The sequence below is a fragment of the Somniosus microcephalus genome, unplaced genomic scaffold (assembly GCF_052327205.1).
Source record: "Somniosus microcephalus isolate GS21.2 unplaced genomic scaffold, FLI_Smic_1.0 unresolved_chr1, whole genome shotgun sequence".
Taxonomy (NCBI): Eukaryota; Metazoa; Chordata; class Chondrichthyes; order Squaliformes; family Somniosidae; genus Somniosus; species Somniosus microcephalus.
In genome coordinates, this window is record NW_028225179.1 from 11,782,808 (window position 1) to 11,805,187 (window position 22,380).

The window sequence follows — 22,380 nt, forward strand, 5'->3', positions numbered from 1 at the left end:
GAAGTCTGATGTCTCACACCTGAAGAGTCTGTTTATGTCGTGTTGTAATGACCTTTTTCTGTTGCCTGGTGTCAGAAATAGAAATCAAAGGAAGATGATGCCCCACTCTGTTAATCAACTCTTTGACACATTTCCATTTCTTAATTTACAAAGATCACAACTCCATTAGTGAACAATGGATTGCCAGTCTGCCACATTTTAGTGAGGCTTGAAAGGATTCGCTGTGAAGCTACACCTGCCCATCTGTCTGTGTGTCACTGTGTTTGGATTGTGTTAGACAACAGTCCTAATATCTCGCCTACATCCATTGCAATTTTTGAAATGTTAGATTGTACTTGGAAGAAGTTGAATTTGAATCTAACAATTCTGAAATTGGGAGCTTTTAATGATTTCTGTTTTTCACATAACTATATAGCGATGTGATCAGTCAAAGCAAATTAAAAGATGGTGCTATTTACTGAACACAACTGAATAATTCTGCAAGGATGCTATCGCAGTCTTCCTCAGTATTAACTACACCCCCCAATTTAGTGCATCAACAAATTTTGAAATTGTACTTCTGATTCCCAAGTCCAAATCATTCATGTAAATGGTGAACAACAGTGGTCCCAGCACCGATCCCCGTGGAACACCACTTCCCACCTTCCACCCGTCTGAGTAAATACCTTTAACTCATCCCGTCACTATAACTGGACTTGTCTCCATTCCCGTGCCGAGGGGATTGCTGTACCAGATGGGAGGGGCAACATTTGGGGACTCTCGATTCTCCACCAATTCCCATTCCCCTTCTTTCTGGTGGATAATGGAGGTGCCACTGTGTGTAATGTGCAAGTCAGTAAGAATTGTCAGCAAGGATTAATCAGCACTTTCTAATTGGAGGTGATAATCAATGGAATCTTTCAGACAATGAATTGTAGATTTTATAGCAAAGATTAATATACGATTGAAGTGGAAGTTCATAATTTTATTGTAAAATATTTCAGGAACACGCATCAGAAATTAAGGGGAAAGATCAGACAGCAGTACTTAAATAAACACTGCAGCTCCGACAACTCAATCAGCTATATATCCAGAATATTAAAATCCAGCCCAGTTATAGGGGTTATTAACATCAGCAGAAACAAACCCCAACTGTCAGAATGAACATGGTTCAGTCCTGGACGTGATCAACAGCAGCAATAACAGCAGAATCGAACCTCTGCAGTCACTTGTGAACTTGCTGGTGTCTCAGCAGGTTGGATGACCGAGTGAATCCCTTCCCACACTCAGAGCAGGTGAATGGCCTCTCCCCGGTGTGAACTCGCTGGTGTGTCAGCAGGGTGGATGACTGAGTGAATCCCATCCCATACTCAGAGCAGGTGAATGGCCTCTCCTCAGTGTGAATGCGCTGGTGTCTCAGGTGGTCAGAGGAATTAGTAAATCCCTTCCCACATTCGGAGCAGGTGAACGGCCTCTCCCCGGTGTGACTGCATTGATGAGTTTCCAGCCGGGATGGGGAGCTAAATCCCTTCCCACAGTCCCCACATTTTCTCCGTGGTGTGGGTGTCCTTGTGTCTCTCCAGGCTGGACAATCGGTTGAAGCCGCATCCACACACACATGTACGGTTTCTCCCCGCTGTGAACGATGCGATGTTTTTTCAGACTGTGTAACTGGTTAAAGCTCTTTCCACAGTCAGTGCACTGGAACACTCTCACTCGGGTGTGTGTGTCTCGGTGCTTTTCCAGTCACACCGATCTTTGAAATCTTTTCCCACAGACAGAACAGGCAAACATTTCTCCTTCCACATTCAAAGGCCGATGATATTCCCTGTAAAAGCAGTTTACAAAAGATATCACTGTAAGTTCAGGATTAAAATTCAGAACAGATAATTCTAGTTTCTATGGAACATTCTCTCCTCTCTTATTACATAGAATTACACAGATTGTACAGCACAGAAACAGGCCAATCGGCCCAACTGGTCCATGTGGTGTTTATGCTCCACACGAGCCTCCTTCCATCTCTCTTCATCTCACCCTATCAGCATCTCCTTCTATTCCTTTCTCCCATGTGTTTATCCAGCTTCCCCTTAAATACATCCATGCTCTTCGCCTCAACTACTCCCTGTGGCAGCAAGTTCCACATTCTCAGCACCCTCTGGGTGAAGGAGTTTAATCTAAATAGGACTTTCCTGGGCAGCCAATGAGCACTGCTGCCTCTTTTGTGCATTTCCTGGTGAGGCGAAACAGTTGATATTTTCTGATCAAAAAGAGCTGAGCTCGGCAGCATTAGTCCTGTTTTGCCTCCTTTGGAGACCAGGTGTACGAGCAGAGTGAGTGCAGTCTTCACAGCAACCGCAATAAAATTATTACAGTTGTGAAGGAACTTTGTGTCAGTGCACTGGACCACAAACAAAATATGTGTGTCGATTGTTGTCTTATTACCCTACTGTAAAGTGCCTTGAGATGTTTTAAAAGCTCTATATAAAGGTAAATTTTTGTTGGTGTACAGCGAACTCTGTTGAAATTTCGTGAAATGATCAATAACCAAGGAAGATCATTTCTTTGTTTGGTTCTGTTAGTTTTCATAGAATCATGGAAAAGTACAGCACGAAGGAGGCCATTCGGCCCATCGTGCCTGTGCTGGCTCTTAGAGAAAGCACTCGTGCTTCGTCCCACATCCCTGCTTGTTGTCCGTAACCCTGTAAGATCCTCATCCTCAAGTACCCGCCCAACTCCCTTTTAAAATCATTGATGGAATCAGCTCATGACCTTTTCAGGTCGAGCGTTCCAGATCCCGACAACTCTCTGAGTTTTATTCAATTGTTACCACAGTTGCCTTCTGTGCAGGTTTAATAATAAATGCATTTTGCTATGAAAGCAATTAAAACATTCCTAGTATATAAATAGACAGATGCATCAAAATATTAAAATTGTGGGAGGGAGGGCAGTGCTCGCCCAGGGCCCAATAAACAATGGAATTCTTCTTTCCCAACCCAATGCTCAGAAGATGAAGTCCCAGAGCTGCCTCTGGCTCGGTTCCACCTGCCCTATTCTGACAAGCTGAGGTGTTGGTCAGTGCACTGTGATTGCCCTGTGGGCAGAAGATGGCAAATCTAGAAATATGACCAAAATAACACATTTTAACCCCAAAGCTGTAAATCCCTGTCCCACACACTCTCCCGCCTCCCTGTGCTGAAATCCAAACCCATCGCACCATCTCCAACATTTCTTTCCTCCACTCCCAGTTTTCTCCCTCCCTCTGCTCTGGTTGGGTTCAGTTCTACACCCGCTGTGTGCCGAGTGAGAATAAAATCAATGAGTCAATGATTGTCTCTCCTGGTCACTGGGACCCTGAAGCCCAGCCCACTCTTTGTTCCTGTACCAAGATGGCCGCACATGCGCCGTGCTGCAGGTGGAACCGGTCTGTCTTTCCTCCACCAAGATGGCGGCGCCTAACCCGGGCCTGTTACCGAGAAAAAGCCTCACCGCTGCCATCCGGCGGAACACATTCGGCCGCTGGATCTCATTCGGGCCTGAGACCATTCTCCAACTTTATAAATTCTGCGGTGCGGCCTACCCAGTTTATTAATCTCCCGGCCCCGCTCCCGCCGACCTGCATCTCCGCCCGGCGACCATGCGGGGCTTTCTCTGTAAAGTCGGTGAGAGACATGTGACCCGAGCCCAGGGCCTGATTGATGGGAGCTTCCGACCAACAGGGAGCGAGCGGAGCGGGGCTGGAGGAGCGAGCCAGCGGCGGTTCCTCCAACCAATCGGGGAGCCCGAGGGGCAGGACTAGCGGCACCCAGTGGGCGGGGCTGGAGGAGCGAGCCGGCGGCGGGTCCTCCAACCAATCGGAGAGCCCAAGGCGTGGGACTAGCGGCACCCAGTAGGCGGGGCTGGAGGAGCGAGCCGGCAGCGGGTCCTCCAACCAATCGGGGAGCCCAAGGGGTGGGACTAGCGCCGGCTGATTGTCTGATCCGCAGGGCAGCGAGTTTCTCCAGTCCCTTGTTCAGGGCCCGGGGCCCGGGGAGGCTGTGGGCCTTTATTCCCCGCATTGGACACAAGGCTCTTTGGCTCACAACACACTGGCTCAGGTTTTAATAGAGACTTTTTAAATTCATCAATAAAAGCAGATAAACCCCGTGCTTCTGTGGAACAAACTTTTTAATATTTGGGAGTAAAAGTACAAGTTTTTTTCCCTCTGCGGAATTTATTATTAGGTTCAGGAAACAACATCGCCTTTAATGTAGTAAAACATCCCAAGGCTCTTCACAGGAGCATTAGAAAACAAAATTTGACACCGAGCCACATAAGGAGATATTCAGGCAGATGACCAAAAGCTTGGTCAAAGAAGTAGGTTTTAAGGAGCATCTTAAAGAAGGAGAGAGAGAGATAGAGAGATGGAGAGGTTTAGGGAAGGAATTCCAGAGCTCAGGGCCCAGGCAACTGAAGGCACGGCCGCCAATGGTGGAGCGATTAAAATCGGGAATGCTCAAGAGGCCGGAATTAGAGGAGCGCAAATATCTCGGAAGGTTGTAGGGGCTGGAAGAGATTACAGAGATAGGGAGGGGCGAGGCCACAGAGGGATTTGAAAACAAGGCTGAGAATTTTAAGGATCAGACACTTGAGGAAAAGCAGGGAGTGGGGGAGGGTCAAACCCTTATGGGACAGGGTCGCTTATTCTGTTCTGCGACAGTTACTGGGACAGACTGTATCTCCTCTCTCCTCCACACAGGGATTTGTGGTAGTTAAAGGGACAGCGATTCTTCTTGTTCTGCGAGATTGTAATTAAAGGGACACTACTCTGAGATGGCTATGAATCTTTAGTGTCGCCAGCCTTTCTAAAACATTTTCCTTTCTTTGAGGATCTGTATGAACTCGCTGGTGACTCAGCAGGTTGGATGAACTCTGAAACCTCTTTGCACAGTCAGAACATTTAAAGGGTCTCTCATCGGTTCTGGGACAGGAGGGATCTGGTTAACAGTGATCACAATATCATTAGGTTTAAAGTAGTTATGGAAAGGGACAAAGAAGAATCAATGGTGAAAATACCCAACTGGAAGAGAGCCAATTTCAGTGATTTGAGAAGGGATCGAGCACAGGTGGACTGGAAACAAAGATTGTCCAGGAAAACAGTGAATGACCAATGGCAGGTCTTCAAGGCTGAGATAGTTCAGGTACAAACCAAGCATATTCCCATAAGGAGGGAAGATGGGCCATCCAAAGCTAGAGCTCCTGATGACAAAGGACATCGAGGTTAGAATAAAACAGAAAAAGGTTTACGACAAATGTCAGGTACAGAATACAGTCAAAAACCAGGAGAATACAGAGAGTGCGGGGGAAATTGAAACAGGATATAAGAGCAAAGAGAGAATATGAGAAAAGATTAGTGGGTAACATAAAAGGGAACCCAAAAATCTTCTATAAACATATGAAAAGTAAAAGGATAGTTAAAGGAATGGTGGGGCCGATTAGGGACCAAATAGGAGCTCATCATACAGAGGCAGAGGGCGTGGCTGAGGTACTGAATGAGTACTTAGCATCTGTCTCCACAAAAGAAGAGGATGAAGTTCATGTCGCAGTAGAGGAGAGGGGAGTAGAGAAATTGGATAAAAATGGATAGAAAGGAGGTGCTAAATAGGTTGTCATCACTCAAAGTTAACAAGTCACCCGGTCCAGATGTGATGCATCCTAGATTGCAGAGGGAAGCTAGGGTGGAGACAGCAGAAGCACCGACCACAATCTTTCAATCTCCCTCAGATATATGGGAGTGGTGACAGAGGACTGGAGGATTGCAAATGTTACACCCGTTTAAAAAAGGGGAGAGGGATAAACCTGGTAACTACAGGCCAATCAGTCTAATGTCAGTGTGGGTGAACGACTAGAGACCATTGTCAAGGACAAAATTAATTCTCACTTGGAGAAGCATGGGTTAATAAGGGACAGCCAGTATGGATTTGTTAAAGGTAAATCGTGTCTGACTAACCTGATTGAGTTATTTGATGAAGTAACAGAGGGTTGATGAAGGTAGTGCAGTAGATGTTATATATGGACTTTCAAAAGGCATTTGATAAAATACCACGTAAGAGACTTACTTTGAAAATAGAAGCAGAGGGAATTAAAGGGCTGATGGTAATTTGTGTATATAATTAGCTAAGGGAGAGGAGGCAGTGAGCAGTGCTGAGGGATGTTTTTCTGACTGGAGGGAAGTATGCAGTGGGCTCCCCCAGGGGTCGGAATTAGGACCATTGCTTTTCTTGTTATATATAACTGACCTGGACTTGGGTATAGGTGTACAATTTTGAAGTTTACGGATGATACAAAACTTGGCAACGTAGTAAATAGTGAGCATAGTAGTAGCAGACTTCAGAAGGACAGAGACAGACTGTGAAATGAGCAGACACAAGGCAGATGAAATTAAATGAGGATAAGTGTGAAGTGATGCACTTTGGGAGAAACAACAGGGAGAGGCCGTATAATCTAAATGGGACTATTTTGAGGGGGTGCAAGAGCAGAAGGACCTGGGGGTCCATATTCACAAGTCTTTGAAAGTGCCACGGCAAGTTGGTGAGGCGGTTCAGAAAGCGTATGGGATACTTGGCTTTGTAAATAGGGCCATTGAATACAAAAACAAGGAAGTTACACTAAACCTTTACAAATCACTAGTTAGGAACATAGGACAGGAGGAGGCCATTCAGCCCCTTGAGCCTGTTCCGCCAATCAATGAGATCATGGCTGATCTGTGACCTAACTCCAAACACCCGCCTTTGGCCCATATCCCTTAATACCTTTGGTTAACAAAAACCTATCAATCTCAGATTTAAAATTAACAATTGATCGAGCATCAATTGCCATTTGCGGAAGTGAGTTCCAAACCTCTACCACCCTTTGTGTGTAGAAGTGTTTCCTAATTTCACTCCTGAAAGGTCTGGCTCTAATTTTTAGACCATGTCCCCAGTCCTAGAATCCCCAACCAGCGGAAATAGTTTCTCTCTATCTACCCTATCTGTTCCCCTTAATATCCTGAAAACTTCGATCAGATCACCCCTTAACTTTCTAAATTCTAGGGAATACAACCCTAATTTGTGTAATCCCTCCTCGTAACTTAACCCTTGAAGTCCGGGTATCATTCTGGTAAACCTACGCTGCACTCCCTCCAAGGCCAATATATCCTTCCTAAGGTGTGGTGCCCAGAACTGCTCACAGTGCTCCAGGTGTGGTCTAACCAGGGTTTTGTACAGCTGCAGGGTTTTGGCCTCAGCTGGAGTCTTGTGCACAGTTCTGGGCACCACACTTTAGGAAGGATGTCAAGGCCTTGGAGAGGGTACAGAGGAGGTTGACCAGGATGGTACCAGGGATGAGGGACTTCAGTTATGTGGCGAGATTGGAGAAGCTGGGATTGTTCCCCTTAGAGCAGAGAAGGTTAAGAGGAGACCTGATAGAGGTGTTCAAAATGATGAGGGGTTTTGATCGAGCAAGTAGAGAGAAACTGTTCACTCTGGCAAGTGGGTCGGTAACCAAAGGTCACAGATTTAAAATAGTTACTAAAAGAACTAGAGGGAAATGAGGGGAATTGTTTTCACACAGAGGGTTGTTCAGATCTGGAACGCACCATCTGAAAGGATGCTGGAATCAGGTTTCACAGGAACTTTCAAATGGTAATTGGACATGCCCTTGAAGAGGACTAGTTTGCAGAGTTCTGGGGATAAAGCTGGGGTTTGGGACTAAATTGGACAGCTCTTTCAAAGAGCCGGCACAGACAGGATGGGCCGAATCACCTCCTTCTGTGCTGTTAGATTCTATGATCAGTGTGAAGACGCTGGTGTCCCTTAAGGTTCTTAGAGCTTTTAAAGCTCTTCCCACAGTCTGAACATTTAAAGGGTCTCTCGTCAGTGTGAACAAGCTGGTGTGACAGGAGGGTGGATGACTGAGTGAATCCCTTCCCACACACGGAGCAGGTGAACGGTCTCTTCCCAGTGTGTAGGTGTTGGTGTCTCTTCAGCTCCCCGGAGCTTTTAAAGATCACCCCACAGTCAGGACATTTAAAGGGTCTCTCGTCAGTGTGAACAAGCTGATGTGCCAGCAGGTTGGATGACTGAGTGAATCCCTTCCCACACACAGAGCAGGTGAACGGCCTCTCCCCAGTGTGTAGGTGTTGGTGTCTCTTCAGCTCCCCGGAACGTTTAAAGCTCTTCCCAGTCAGAACAGTTAAATGGTCTCTCATCAGTATGAACAAGCTGGTGTCTCAGCAGGGTGGAGGACTTCAGGAATCCCTTCCCACATACGGAGCATGTGAACAGACTTTCCACAGTGTGAACAAGCTGGTGTCCCTTCAGATCCCCAGAGCTTTTAAAGCTCTTCCCACAGTCAGGACAGTTAAACGGCCTCTCATCGGTGTGAACAAGTTGGTGCCTCTTCAGCTCCCCGGAGCTTTTAAAGCTCTTCCCACAGTCAGAACATTTAAAGAGTCTCTCGTCAGTGTGAACAAGCTGGTGTGTCTGCAGGTTGGATGACTGAGTGAATCCTTTCCCACACACAGCGCAGATGAATATCCTCTCCCCAGTGTGGAGGCGCTGGTGTTGCTTGAGCTCCCGGCGGCTTTTAAAACTCTTCCCACACTCAGAACATTTAAAGGGTCTTTCGTTAGTGTGAACTCGCTGGTGTTGCTTCAGATACTGGGGGCTTTTAAAGCTCTTTCCACAGTTAGGACACTGAAATGGTCTCTCATCAGTGTGAACAAGTTGGTGGTGTCTCTTCAGTTCCCCGGGGCTTTTAAAGCTCTTCCCACAGTCAGAACATTTAAACGACCTCTCCCCAGTGTGAACAAGCTGGTGTCCCTTCAGTTCCCCGGAGCTTTTAAAGCTCTTCCCACAGTCAGGACAGTTAAACGGCCTCTCATCAGTGTGATTTCGCTGGTGTCGCACCAGATCCCTGGAGCTTTTAAAGCTCTTACCACAGTCAGGACAGTTAAACGGCCTCTCATCTGTGTGAGCTCGCTGGTGTCCCTTCAGATCCTGGGGGCTTTTAAAGCTGTTTCCACAGTTAGGACACTGAAATGGTCTCTCATCAGTGTGAACAAACTGGTGTCCCTTCAGCTCCCCGGGGCTTTTAAAGCTCTTCCCACAGTCAAAACACTGAAATGGTCTCTCATCAGTGTGAACAAGCTGGTGTTGCTTCAGATCCCCGGGGCTTTTAAAGCTCTTCCCACAGTCAGGACATTGAAATGGTCTCTCATCAGTGTGAACTCGCTGGTGTCCCTTCAGTTCCCCGGGGCTTTTAAAGCTCTTCCCACAGTTAGGACACTGAAATGGTCTCTCGTCAGTGTGAACTCGCTGGTGTCCCTTCAGATCCCCAGGGCTTTTAAAGCTCTTCCCACAGTCAGAACACTGAAATGGTCTCTCCCCAGTGTGAAGTCGCTGGTGTGTTTGCAGGTGGGATGAACAAACAAATCCCTTTCCACACACGGAGCAGGTGAACGGATTGTCCCTGGTGCGACTGCACCGTTGAACTTCTATTGCAGACGGGGAACTGAATCCATTCCCCCCGTCCCCACCTTTACCCGGTTTCTCCCCGGTGTGACGGTGCACGTGTCTCACCAGGTCAGGCAATTGGCTGAATCTGGGTCCACACACCGAACACGTGTGCGGTTTGTCTGCACTGCGATCGCTGCTTTCTCCTTCCATGTGCAAAAGCCGATGATATTCAGGTCCGGATGAATCGAGCGACTCTGTCAGATCTTGACGTGATGTTTGGTCTGAGCCTCCCGCCTGTAACTGCTCCACTTCAATAACCCTGTAAATTGAGATCAGAAAAGGATCAGAGGCAAACTGTTGTTTAATTTTCCCCTTTCCGAACCTAGGGGCAGTGAAGCTGATTTTCAGGCTCCAGCTGCTGCACAGTTGGTTGAAAGGATCAGCAGTAATGGCAGCTGTAATACCCACAAGCCCCCGAGCTGCAGAAAGCGCTCTGTTGACTCTGAGTCCCGCGCATGCACCTCATGGCCCCCGCACTTTCCCTCCTGCTCCACAATCGCCCGTCCCAATCGGTCCGCAACGCGCATGCGCAGCACACATAACCCCACGGTGCATAGGCAATGGCAAACATTTAAAGATCGCATGGATGAACTACAGAATTTGTTCATCCCTGTTTGGCATAAAAATATAACAAAAAAAGTAACTCAACCGTGGCTAACAAGGGAAATTAGGGATAGCATAAGATCCAAGGAGAGGACATATAAATTGGCCAGAAAAAGCAGTAAACCTGAGGATTGGGAGCAGTTTAGGATTCAGCAAAGGAGGACAAAGGCATTAATTAAGAGGGGGAAAATAGAGTATGAGAGTAAGCTTGCCAGGAACATAAAAACTGACTGTAAAAGCTTCTATAGATATGTGAAGAGAAAAAGATTGGTGAAGTCAAGCGTAGGTCCCTTGCAGTCAGAATCAGGGGAATTTATAATGGGGAACAAAGAAATGGTTGACCAATTAAATACATACTTTGGTTCTGTCTTCACAAAGGAGGACACAAATAACCTCCCAGAGATGCCGGGGAACATAGGGTCTGATGAAAGGGAGGAACTGAAAGAAATCAGTATTTGTAGGAAAATGGTGTTCGGGAAATTGACGGGATTGAAGGCCGATAAATCCCCAGGGCCTGATAATCTACATCCTAGGGTACTTAAGGAAGTGGCCCTAGAAATAGTAGATAAATTGCTGGTCATCTTCCAAAATTTGATAGACTCTGGAACAGTTCCCATGGATTGGAGGGTAGCTAATGTTACCCCACTATTCAAAAAAGGTGGTAGAGGGAAAACGGGGCATTATAGACCGGTAAGCCTGATATCGGGAGTGGGGAAAATGCTAGAGTCCATTATCAAAGATGTAATAGCAGAGCACTTGGAAAACAGTGACAGGATCGGACAAAGTCAACATGGATTTACAAAAGGTAAATCATGCTTGACTAATCTACTGGAATTTTCTGAGGATGTAACTGGTAAAATAGATAAGGGAGAACCAGTGGATGTGGTGTATTTTGACTTTCAGAAGGCTTTCGATAAGGTCCCGCATAAGAGATTAGCGTGTAAAGTTAAGGCACATGGGGCTGGGGGCAAGGTACTGACTTAGATAGAGAACTGGTTGGCAGACAGGAAGCAAAGTGTTGGAATAAACGGGTCTTTTTCCGAGTGGCAGGCAGTGACTAGTGGGGTACATCAGGGATCGGTCCTAGGACCCCAGCTATTCACAATATATATATAAATGATCTAGACGAGGGAACTAGATGTTTGCAGACGACACAAAGCTGGGTTGGCGTGTGTGCTGTAAGGAGGATGCCGAGAAACTCCAGTATGATTTGGACAGGTTGGGTGATTGGACAGATGCATGGCAGATGCAGTATAATGTGGATAAATGCGAGGTTATCCACTTTGGTGGCAAAAACAGGAAGGCAGATTATTATCTGAACGGAAATAGATTGGGAGAAGGGGAAGTGCAACGAGACCTGGGTGTCCTTGTGCACCAGTCGCTGAAGGTAAGCATGCAGGTGCAGCAGGCGGTTAAGAAGGCAAATGGTATGTTGGCCTTCATAGTGAGAGGGTTCGAGTACAGGAACAAGGATGTGTTGCTGCAGTTGTACAGGGCCTTGGTGAGACCACACCTTGAGTATTGTGTGCAGTTTTGGTCGCCTTATCTGAGGAAGGATGTTCTTGCCATGGAGGGAGTGCAGCGAAGATTCACCAGGCTGATACCTGGGATGGCAGGAATGACGTATGAGGAGAGATTGGGTCGCTTGGGCTCATACTCGCTGGAGTTTAGAAGAATGAGAGGGGATCTCATTGAAACTTATAAAATTCTAACAGGACTAGACAGACTAGATGCAGGAAGGATGTTCCCGATGGTCGGGGAGTCCAGAACCAGGGGTCACAGTCTAAGGATAAGGGGTAAGCCATTTAGGACAGAGTTGAGGAGGAATTACCTCACCCAGAGAGTGGTGAACCTGTGGAATTCTCTACCACAGAAGGCAGTTGAGGCCAATTCATTAAATATATTCAAGAAGAAGTTAGATATATTTCTTCAGGCTAAAGGGATCAAGGGATATGGGGAGAAGGCAGGGACAGGGTACTGAATTTGGATGATCAGCCATGATCTCATTGAATGGCAGGGCAGGCTCGAGGGGCCAAATGGCCTACTCCTGCTTCTATCTTCTATGTTTCTATATTTCTATGAACATCGGGCGCGCATGCGGAGCCGCAACATCTGGTACTGGTGCCCGGCTCAGGTGGGGGCGAGTCGGTGTTTCGCCTCAGCCGCCAGGGAGGTGTGCATGCGCAGGACGACCCAACATTCTTCCTGTCAGCAATCACTCCCTCGTTTCTTTAATAAAACCAGAAAATGCTGGAAATACTCAGCAGGTCAGGCAGCATCTGTGGAGAGAGAAACAGAGTTAACGTTTCAGGTCGATGACTTTTCGTCAGAACTGCTTGTTCTTTGTGTCCGCTGTGGCTCAGTGGGCAGCACTCTCTTGGTGGGAGGGGCTAGGAGGGAGCCAGGTGTTACTGGTTGCCTGATTGCAGCTGGGAGTTGGAGGGAGTTTTGTAAAAAGTTGGTGGTGGGTTTTGTTTTTAGGTTTTAGGGCCTTTTTGGCCCACAAAAAACAGCCAGATGGCTGCTGAGGGGTCCGGAGTGCCAGGTCCCTCAGAGGACAGTGTTCCCGAGAGGAATTTTATTAGGGAAGAAACTGTGGTGGGAAAGGAAAAAAGAATGCCCAAAGATTTGGGCCGTGACCCTAGGAGGTTTGGTAACGAAAACACGGTGGTGGTGCAGTGTGAGGATAAGAAGATTCGAGCCTGGGATATTATCCAGGCGGTTCATGAGGACTGTGGCGAGGGAAGCTGCTTTGCCTGCCGACCAAAGCCGAATGTGGGATTTGAGGTGACGGTCAGTGGCCGTGAGGAGGTGGAAAGACTGTTACTCAGTCTGAAAGTTGGTGAGAAATTCTTGGAGGTGACTCTGCTATATTCAGAGGAGGTGGTGGTTTCATTTTTGAACTTGCCAGTTTACATTGAGGACGAAGTGCGGAGCAAAAAGTTGGAGTCATGGGACATTAAAATCTGTTCCGAAATAAAGAGGAGGTACTATCCGAGAACACGGGTAGCAGACGGAACCCAGTATGTAAAGGTGCGGTTCCCAGAGGGGGTGAGGTCTTTGCCTTACAGTATGAAGTTCGAGACACTGGAAGGAGTGCAGTACTTTCGTGTGCTGCACGATAACCAAGTAAAGGTGTGCTATTATTGTCTGGGACATGACCATCTCGTAATAAACTGTCCTGATTTGTATTGTTACAATTGTGGTGAGGCGGGACATATCGCGCGGAGCTGCAAGGCGGAGAGCTGTGGGGTGTGTCACAAAGGCCCCACCCGCTGCGAGTGTGTGGCAGAAGGGAGCGATATGAGTGATGAGGAGATGGGAGAAGGAGATGAGAGTGGAATGGCCAGAGGAGCGGTGCAGTCGGAGGACACAGCCGGTAAAATGAAGGAGAAAGGACCACAGAAAGAGGCAGAGGATGGCGGAGCGGAGGACAGGATGGAGATGGCGGAAAACACGCCGAGTGCTGTGGAGGGGAACAAAGACAGCAGCGGGCAGCGAGGGTCGAGTGCAGACTCGAGCCTTAGCGTGGTTCGGCTTCCCCTGGGGAGTCTGGTGGCTGCGGGGGGAGAGGAGGCGGGAGCGGGGTGTGTGGTGGAAGTGAGTGCTCCGGGGAGAGGCGGGGAGTCGGATATCTTGGTAAGCGGGAGGGGGCAGGATGGGGAGAGGGAGCAAAAGGCAGGAGCCTTAAAGGGACAGCAGGATGGGATCGGCGAGATAGAGACGTCAGAAGGGAACAATTTAGGTGCGCCATTGTCCCATGGAGAGAGGGAACAGGGTACAAGGGTCAGAGGTGGAGATGAGGTCGAAGGGAGCGGCACAGTGGGAGAAACTGCGATAGCAGGAAGACTCTCTATGGGAGATGAAGTATCTGACGGGGGGCAGGATTATGTATCTGACGGGGAGCAGGCACAGGGGGTTGCAGAAGAGCTTGAGTGTGAGGAATTAGAGAGGGACAGAGACATGGAAGTCGGGGGTGGGGTGGCATCATGTGGAAAGGGAAAGGTTAGTGAGGGGCAGGAGGAGGGAGGAAGGGCAGCTCCTGGGTCCAAACTTAAGGCAAGGAAGAGGCTGAAACAGCAGGGAAAGTTTAAACAGGAGGGGAAAAAGAGTCGGAGGCTGCAGGAAAAAGCAACAGCTGCCCGAGAAGTTGGGAAGGAGCATGTGAGGAGGGAAGGGCCAGAGATTAAATGATGGGGAGATTATCAGGCATACTTCCCTTCTTTGGAGCCATGATTACATTGGTCTCGATCAATGTGAACGGACTGAGGGGTGAGAAGAAATTGCAGCAGTTGTTGCAGGGTTTTAAAGGTATGGACTTGTTGTGTCGGCAAGATACCTTTTGGGGTGAGGATATTCTAGAAAGAGTTCAGAAGGTTTGGAAAGGAGAGGTATTTGCAAGTTGTGCAAACAATAACCGTAGAGGGGTGGCTGTTTTGGTGAGTCCGTCCATAAAAGAGAACGTTGCCTTGATGGATAAGGACGCTGAGGGGAGATTTTTACGGCTAAGGGTAAAAATGGAGGGATTTAATTGCGATCTCTTTAATATCTATGCACCGAATGACCATTGTAAGCGTCGCGAGTTTTTTCGGGGGTTATTCACTGAAGCGGCAGAGGTGGAAAATCCTTGTATAGTGGGGGATTTTAATGTATTTTTATCTTGGATGGACATTTCAGCCCAGATGACCTTTAAGGATGATAACTCCAGAGGGATGATTGTAAAAATGATGGCAAATTTAAATTTGAGAGACTTATGGAGGGACCGGAACCCCATAAAAAGGGAGTTCTCCAGAGCAGGTTGGGTGGGTGATGTTTTAAAACAGAGCCGAATAGATTTTGTGTTAATGCGGGAAGGGTTAAGTTCTGTGGTGATGGAGATTTATTATAAAAAAGTATTTTTTAGTGATCACTCGGCTTTGGTTCTTAGAATTAGGAACAACAGACTTAAGATCGGTTCAGGGGTGTGGATTTTAAACAATCAATACCTGAAAGAAATTGCTTGTAAAGAAGGGATTATAAATATAATAAAGGATGCTTGGAAGGAACCTTTGTTCTTGAAAGAAAGAAGAGTTTGGTGGGATAATTTCAATTATGAGGTAAAAGTTTTTTCGGTACGTTATGGGAAAAAGAGGGCGGCAGCTAACCAGCGTCGAGAAGAGAATATAAATAAAAGGTTTACGGATGTCTGTAAAGCAGTTGACGGAGGGGATAAGGGAGCAGAGACTAAGTTCCGGGTGCTAAAGGAAGAGTGGGAATTATTGCAAGCTGAAATAACTTTTCAAGAAAAATATATTCCACTGAGGAAAAATGGGAGTAAAAGAAAAGACAGCCATCCGTGGCTTAGTAAAGTAATAAAGGATAGTATCCGACTGAAAACAAGGGCATATAAAGTAGCCAAATCTAGTTGGAGGATAGAAGATTGGGAAGCATTTAAAAGCCAACAAAGAATAACTAAAAGATGAACTAAGAAGGGGAAGATAGATTATGAAAGTAAACTAGCAAAAAATATAAAAACAGATAGCAAGAGTTTCTACAGCTATATAAAAAGAAAAAGGGTGGCTAAAGTAAATGTTGGTCCCTTAGAGTATGAGACCAGGAAATTAGTGGTGGGGAACATGGAGATGGCAAAGACGCTGAACAAATATTTTGTATCAGTCTTTACAGTAGAGGACACTAAAAATATCCCAACACTGGACAAACAGGGGGCAATGTGGGGGGGGGGGGGGGGAAGGAGCTAAACATGATTAAAATCACTAAGGAGGTGGTACTCGGTAAAATAATGGGACTTAAGGCGGATAAATCCCCCGGACCTGATGGCCTACATCCTAGGGTCTTGAGAGAAGTAGCGGTGGGGATTGCGGATGCATTGGAGATTATTTTCCAAAACTCCCTGGACTCAGGAAAGGTCCCGGCAGATTGGAAAACTGCTAATGTAACACCCTTATTTAAGAAGGGAAGTAGACAAAAAGCTGGAAACTATTGACCAGTTAGCCTAACATCTGTGGTTGGTAAAATGTTGGAGTCCATTATTAAGGAAACAGTAACAGAGCATTTGGATAAACATAATGGCCCAGAAATTCGTGTCGGGGGCTTCCCGCGGGTGCAAGCTCCCGACCTACAATTACCTAGCGCGCCGGCAGTTGAGGCCTGGGCCTGTGTGGATTTCCTCCCTGTGGCCTGGTCCAGCTCCTGGTGCGCTGTGCTTGCGTGATCCAGCGGCGTAGTTAGTGCGATGCGTCCGCTGGGATCACGTGAGCCATGGCCAACCAATCGGAGGAGGGAAAAGCCTGTGCTGCCTTCCTTTAGGAATTTATGTTAGTTTTCCAGTTAATTCAGGGGTTTGAGTAATTTGGGTCGATTTCCATTGTGTGCCGCCACCTAGTGGATACTTGGTACCTAGCAAGTGCAGTAAAGCGCAGTAAAGTAAACTGTATATCACAGACCTGCAGCTCGACACATGGTCTGGGAAGTTATTTTCTTGTTACGCTCCGGCCTTGGACACTATTTGTCTGAAAGTACTTGAGAATGTTATAGATGATTAGTGTACACTATATTTTGCAGAAAATGTTTAGTTTGTAACCTTTCTCTGTAAGCAAACCTCGCTCTCTGTGTCTAGCTGGTTAACTTGTAGCTGTATTTTGATGCACTATGTACACGGCTAATATAAAGTGAATGTAAGAGAATGCCTTTCAGTTTGCTAGATGTATATTCACAGTAAGCTGTGTTTCCACGTGTTTTGGTAAGTTACATGTCAAATGTACTGTGTTGCTCAGACGTACCTAAATTTGTGTATGTATATCAGTTATGTGCTTGTGTACTAATGTGTGCTTCCATTTCTGTGTTGTATTCCAGTTTCACAATAAGAATCTTTCAGTAAAGTTTACAAGAAAAGTCAAGCCTTGTGATTTTTATGGGAAGATATCAAGTTGTTAGCTACCTGTCTAGCTCTGCATAGGAACGCGCTGCAAGGGCAGAATAAGCCCATTCATGAGATTGACAGAAAGAACTGTCAAACTTATGAATACTCCGGCCCCCAAAACAGTACTTAACCTTAAAATATTTTTTTTTTTTAAAATCACACTTTTTAAATAAACTATAAATAACATTAAATAACTATTTTAAACAATAAATTAAATTTTGGAAAAAATAATTTTATAAAAAAACGGCTAAAAATACACTTACCTTACTTTAAAGTATTTAAAAATAATAAACCTGTGGAAAAAATGTTCTAATTTTAATTAATTGGCCACTTACCTTTTAAAATGAAGTCCTTACGCCTGGTTTTTAAATGTGTAAAATGTAGAGGCCCTTCACGCACGGAAAAACCTGTAAAAAAAAAGGAAGTTCAACGCACACGCGCAGACTCCCGCGCGCACGCATTCGACCTCTGAACCCCTTGGTTCAGAGGATCGGAAATGCCGGTTTCCCGCGCATGCGTAGTGCATGCAAGAACCCGGCACTTCCATCGGGTCCACGCGTGAGTACTCCGTGCGTACTCACGCATTGGGACCCGAATTTCTGGGCCATTTTAATAGGACAGAGTCAGCATGGTTTTATAAAGGGGAAGTCATGTTTGACAAAATTGCTCGAATTCTTTGAGGATGTAACAAACAGGGTGGATAAAGGGGAACCAGTGGATGTGGTGTATATGGACTTCCAAAAGGCATTTGACAAGGTGCCACACAAAAGATTACTGATCAAGATAAGAAATCACGGGATTGGGGGTAATATACTGGCATGGGCGGAAGATTGGCTATCTAACAGGAAACAAAGAGTTGGGATAAATGGTTCGTTCTCGGGCTGGCAATCAGTAACTAGTGGTGTTCCGCAGGGGTCAGTACTGGGACCCCAACTCTTTACAATCTATATTAATGATTTGGAGGAAGGGACCGAGTGCAACATATCCAAGTTTGCCGACGATACAAAGATGGGAGGGAAAGCAGTGAGTGAGGACATAAAAAACCTGCAAAAGGACATAGACAGGCTAAGTGAGTGGGCAGAGATTTGGCAGATGGAATATAATATTGGAAAGTGTGAGGTTATGCACTTTGGCAGAAAAAATCAAAGAGCAAGTTATTATCTAAATGGAGAGAAACTGCAAAGTGCTACAGTACAAAGGGATCTGGGGGTCCTGGTGCATGAAACACAAAAAGTTAGTATGCAGGTGGAGCAGGTGATCAGGAAGGCCAATGGAATCTTGGCTTTTATTGCAAGGGGGATGGAGTATAAAAACAGGGAAGTCTTGCTGCAGTTATACAAGGTACTGGTGAGGCCACACCTGGAATACTGCGTGCAGTTTTGGTTTCCATATTTAAGAAAAGATACACAGGAAACTTTGTGCTATCCGGAGGTTGTATGTCCGGCAACTTCAAGCTAACGGCAGAAATCAGCAGCCGTTTTTGTTAGGTTTTTTTTCTTCCCCTAGCATCCCCTAGCAATTTTTTTAACAGCCAGGCTCTGGAAAGTGTCTCTGTAACTTAGCAACAGCTTCAGAGATGCTTCCAAGGCACGGGCCGAGTGTTGACAAGCTGTTGCTAAGCAACAGTCTTTGTTGTCAGATACGGAGATGAAAAGCTCCGTATCTGATAACATTGACGCTGGTCTATCCGGAAGTTTTGAGGCAACGGCAGCAGCTCGGTCCCGTGGGTGCCGGATAGCACAAAGTTTCCTGTACTTGCTCTCGAGGCGGTTCAGACAAGGTTCACTCGGTTGATTCCGGAGATGAGGGGGTTGACGTATGAGGAAAGGTTGAGTAGATTGGGCCTCTACTCATTGGAGCTCAGAAGAATGAGAGGTGATCTTATCGAAACATATAAGATTGTGAGGGGGATTGACCGGGTGGATGCGGTGAGGATGTTTCCACTGATGGGTGAGACTAGAACCAGGGGGCATAACCTTAGAATAAGGGGCTGCCCTTTCAAAACTGAGATGAGGAGAAACTTCTTCACTCAGAGGGTGGTGAATCTATGGAATTTGCTACTCCAGAGAGCTGTGGAAGCTGCAACATTAAATAGATTTAAAATGGAGATAGACAGTTTCCTAGCAGATAAGGGAATTAGGGGTTCCAGGGAGCGGGCAGGGAAGTGGACGTGAGTCTAGGTTCGGATCAGCCATGATCCTATTGAATGGCGGAGCAGGCCCGAGGGGCCGTATGGCCTACTCCTGCTCCTACTTCTTATCTTATAAATACAAGGGGGCCATTCTCCGTGCAAAGGCTAGGGATGCATTGGAGGGCGAAAGATGCACTGGATGTTTTCGAGAGCAAGAAAAGCTGCGACAGAGATTATCGTTCATTGAAGAGTTGAAGATCATTCATGAAAGTGGGGCGATTTTAGAGGCGGCTAGCAGCTTTTATCAAGAGTTATATACTAAAGAAGACATTTCCAATTTGGCGATGGAGAAGGTTACTGCTTTTATTGAAGAGGGTTTAAAGGAGGATGAGAGAAGCATGTGTGACGAAGAAGTAGGATTAGCGGAAATAAAAGTAGCAATAAGTGGAATGAAGGGGGGGAAAAGCCCAGGGTCCGATGGACTAAGTGCAGAATTTTATAAAAAAATTTGTGAGATTTTAACTCTTAGAAGTTTTTAAGGAAATTAAAATTGAGGGAAGCCTGGCCCCATCTATGAGGAGAGGTATCGTAAGCTTAGCTTATATAAAAATAAAGGGGATAGACGGGATCTGAAGAATTGGAGGCCCATCACATTATTAAATGTGGATTATAAGATCTTGGTGAGGGTTATGGCAAATTGTTTGAAGGAGGTGTTACTGCAGATAGTTTGGCCCTCTCAGTCCTATGGAGTCATAGGCCGGGACATCACAGACTCTGTGGTCTCAATTCGAGATGCGATAGAGCTCATGGAAGAGAGTGGGAGGGAGGCTTATGTATTAAAGATAGATCAAGAGAAAGCCTTTGATAGGGTCTCTCATGAGTTTTTATTGAAGGTTTTGGAAGCATTTGGTTTCAAGGAAAATTTCATTCAGTGGATAAGGATTTTTTATTCAAACATATTTAGCTGTGTTAAATGTAATGGTTTTTTATCCAAGTATTTTCCGATATAGAGATCAGTGAGACAGGGTTGTCCCCTGTCCCCATTGTTGTACACATTGGTAGCAGAACCATTAGGTTACATGATGTGAAAGAAACAAGGTGTAGTTGGGATTGTGGTCCCCAGTTCTGGGCTGGTGTCGGTGATACACCAATATGCAGATGACACAACCTTAACATTGAGAAATGGGGAGTCAGTGAGGAAAGCTATGGATGTAGTGGAGGAATATTGTAGAGCTTCAGGTGCCAGAGTGAATTATAGTAAGTCCCAATGCCTGGTTGTAGGGAGGGGTGGGGGGAATGATTGGGGGAATGTCCCTTTAAGGTGGTGGAGGTTTTGGAAGTTCTGGGGTTGCATATGGGGTGCAAGAAAGACAGGGATGAAGTGGATCGATTAAATTGGGAACCGAAGGTTATGAAAATTAAAACGATTTTGGGAAGATGGGAAAGAAGGTGGTTGAAAGTGTAAGGAAGAGCGACAGTGGTGTCTGTTCTCCTGCTACCTAAGCTATGGTACTTATTGACGGTGGAGGATATTCCTGAGTGGGCGGAAAAGTCCATCCGAGAGGCTTGTATGAGGTTTTCATGGGAAGGGAAACCAGCCTTGGTGGGTTACAATACCATCATTGGACGGAGAAATCAGGGAGGACTCAATTTCCCAGATATTGATATGAAGAAAAAATCCTTTAGAATCAAATGGGTGAAGAGATTTCTTCAGAAGTCAAATACAAGTTTTTGGAAGAGTTGTTTTGAGCATTTTTTAAAATGAAGTGGGATAGGAGGGCAGGGGATATTGTATATGGAATACAATAATATGTTTTGGAAATCGATTAAACTTCTCCCTAGGTTTTATAAGGGGGTTGTAGAGACTTGGGCCCAATTTTTAAAAAGTGTGCAGTTTATGCCCAAGGGGACTGAGGAATTTTTAGAACAGCCCTTATTTTTGAACAGGTGGGTCAACATTGAAGGAGAGGTTTTATTTAATCAAGCTTTTATGAAAGCTGGGATTATATCTGTGAAAGATGTATTATACGAGGTGATTCCAGGTTGGTTGCCGGAAGCGATAGTGAGGGACATGGTGTGGGAGGAGGATCAGGAGGTAGAGGAAAAAGCAATAGGAATCATGTATGAGAAGATTGTGAGGGCAATGCCACAGGATTGGATGGAAGAAATAAATGTGGAAATCTCCAAAGGAAGTAAAATGCGTCCTGCTTTTCCAAGCTTTGTACTGGAGAAAGGGGGAGAGTTGGTCCAATTTGACAACTGTAATACTCGAGATTTCTATGAGGTATTCAGAGAATGGAGATTCAAGACACCTGCTGGTCAGGAGTTTTGGCAGAATATATACCCACAGCTGGACTTCAACAGGATTTGGAAGGGAGTGTGGGCGAATTTTAAATGTCCAGAGTGGATTGAACTGGATTTCAAATTGGCTCATAACTGGATTTTTACCATGACGGTCTTGTGCAAGATTGGGCGAGTGGAGGCGGCAACTTGCCCAGTGTGTGGGACACGGGATGAGACTCTGTCCCATTTACTGGTGTTATGTCCGCAGTTAAATGACTTTAAGCACTATGTTCGACAGTTGTGTGAAGCTTTTTTGCTGGGTGGGGACCAAAGAGCGAGAATGGGAATCCCGTGGGACTCAATTTTGAGATGGGGATTGCAGGAGAGTCTGCCCAAGTCTAGTGGAGCGGCAATTAATTTAATGTTCAGTTTGGCTAGATTCATGATTGTGCAAAGAAGGAATGCTCCGTTTTTTAAGGGGAGGAGAATCAATCTAAAAGAGTATTTTAAATATAAGATAAAAGATCATTATATGGCTCTGTGGATGTTTTATTCAGAAAGGAATTTAAGGATAGTATTTTACAACCAATTGTTAAAGTACAATTGATTAATATATGTTACAGGAGTCAGATTAAACTTCAGGTTTTGATGTTAAAATGTGGTGGCGGAATGGCTGTGCAGAGCGGCGGAATTGATTTGTATCATACAATGAAATGATCAAGATGTTGTAAATGCTCTTAATGTTCAATAAAGTATATTTATTAAAAAATAGTGGGTCTCACTCTCGCCTCTGAGTCAGAAGGTTGTGGGTTCAAGTCCCACTCCAGAGACTTGAGCACCAAAATCCAGGCTGACTTTCCAGTCAGTGCTGTGGGAGTGCGGCACTGTCGGAGGTGCCGTCTTTCGGATGAGACATTAAACTGAGGTCCCGT

The 22,380-nt window shown here is 45.9% G+C and overlaps 1 long non-coding RNA gene across 1 annotated transcript; it reads right to left on the reverse strand.

The window, feature by feature from the left end:
• Positions 1–949: 949 nt before the first annotated feature.
• On the reverse strand, positions 950–17,470 carry LOC147093441 (uncharacterized). Its single transcript, XR_015074708.1, has 3 exons — positions 17,370–17,470; positions 9,576–9,771; positions 950–1,807 (listed from the first exon to the last, which is right to left on the reverse strand). It is a non-coding gene; the product is annotated as an uncharacterized LOC147093441 (long non-coding RNA).
• Positions 17,471–22,380: the final 4,910 nt, after the last annotated feature.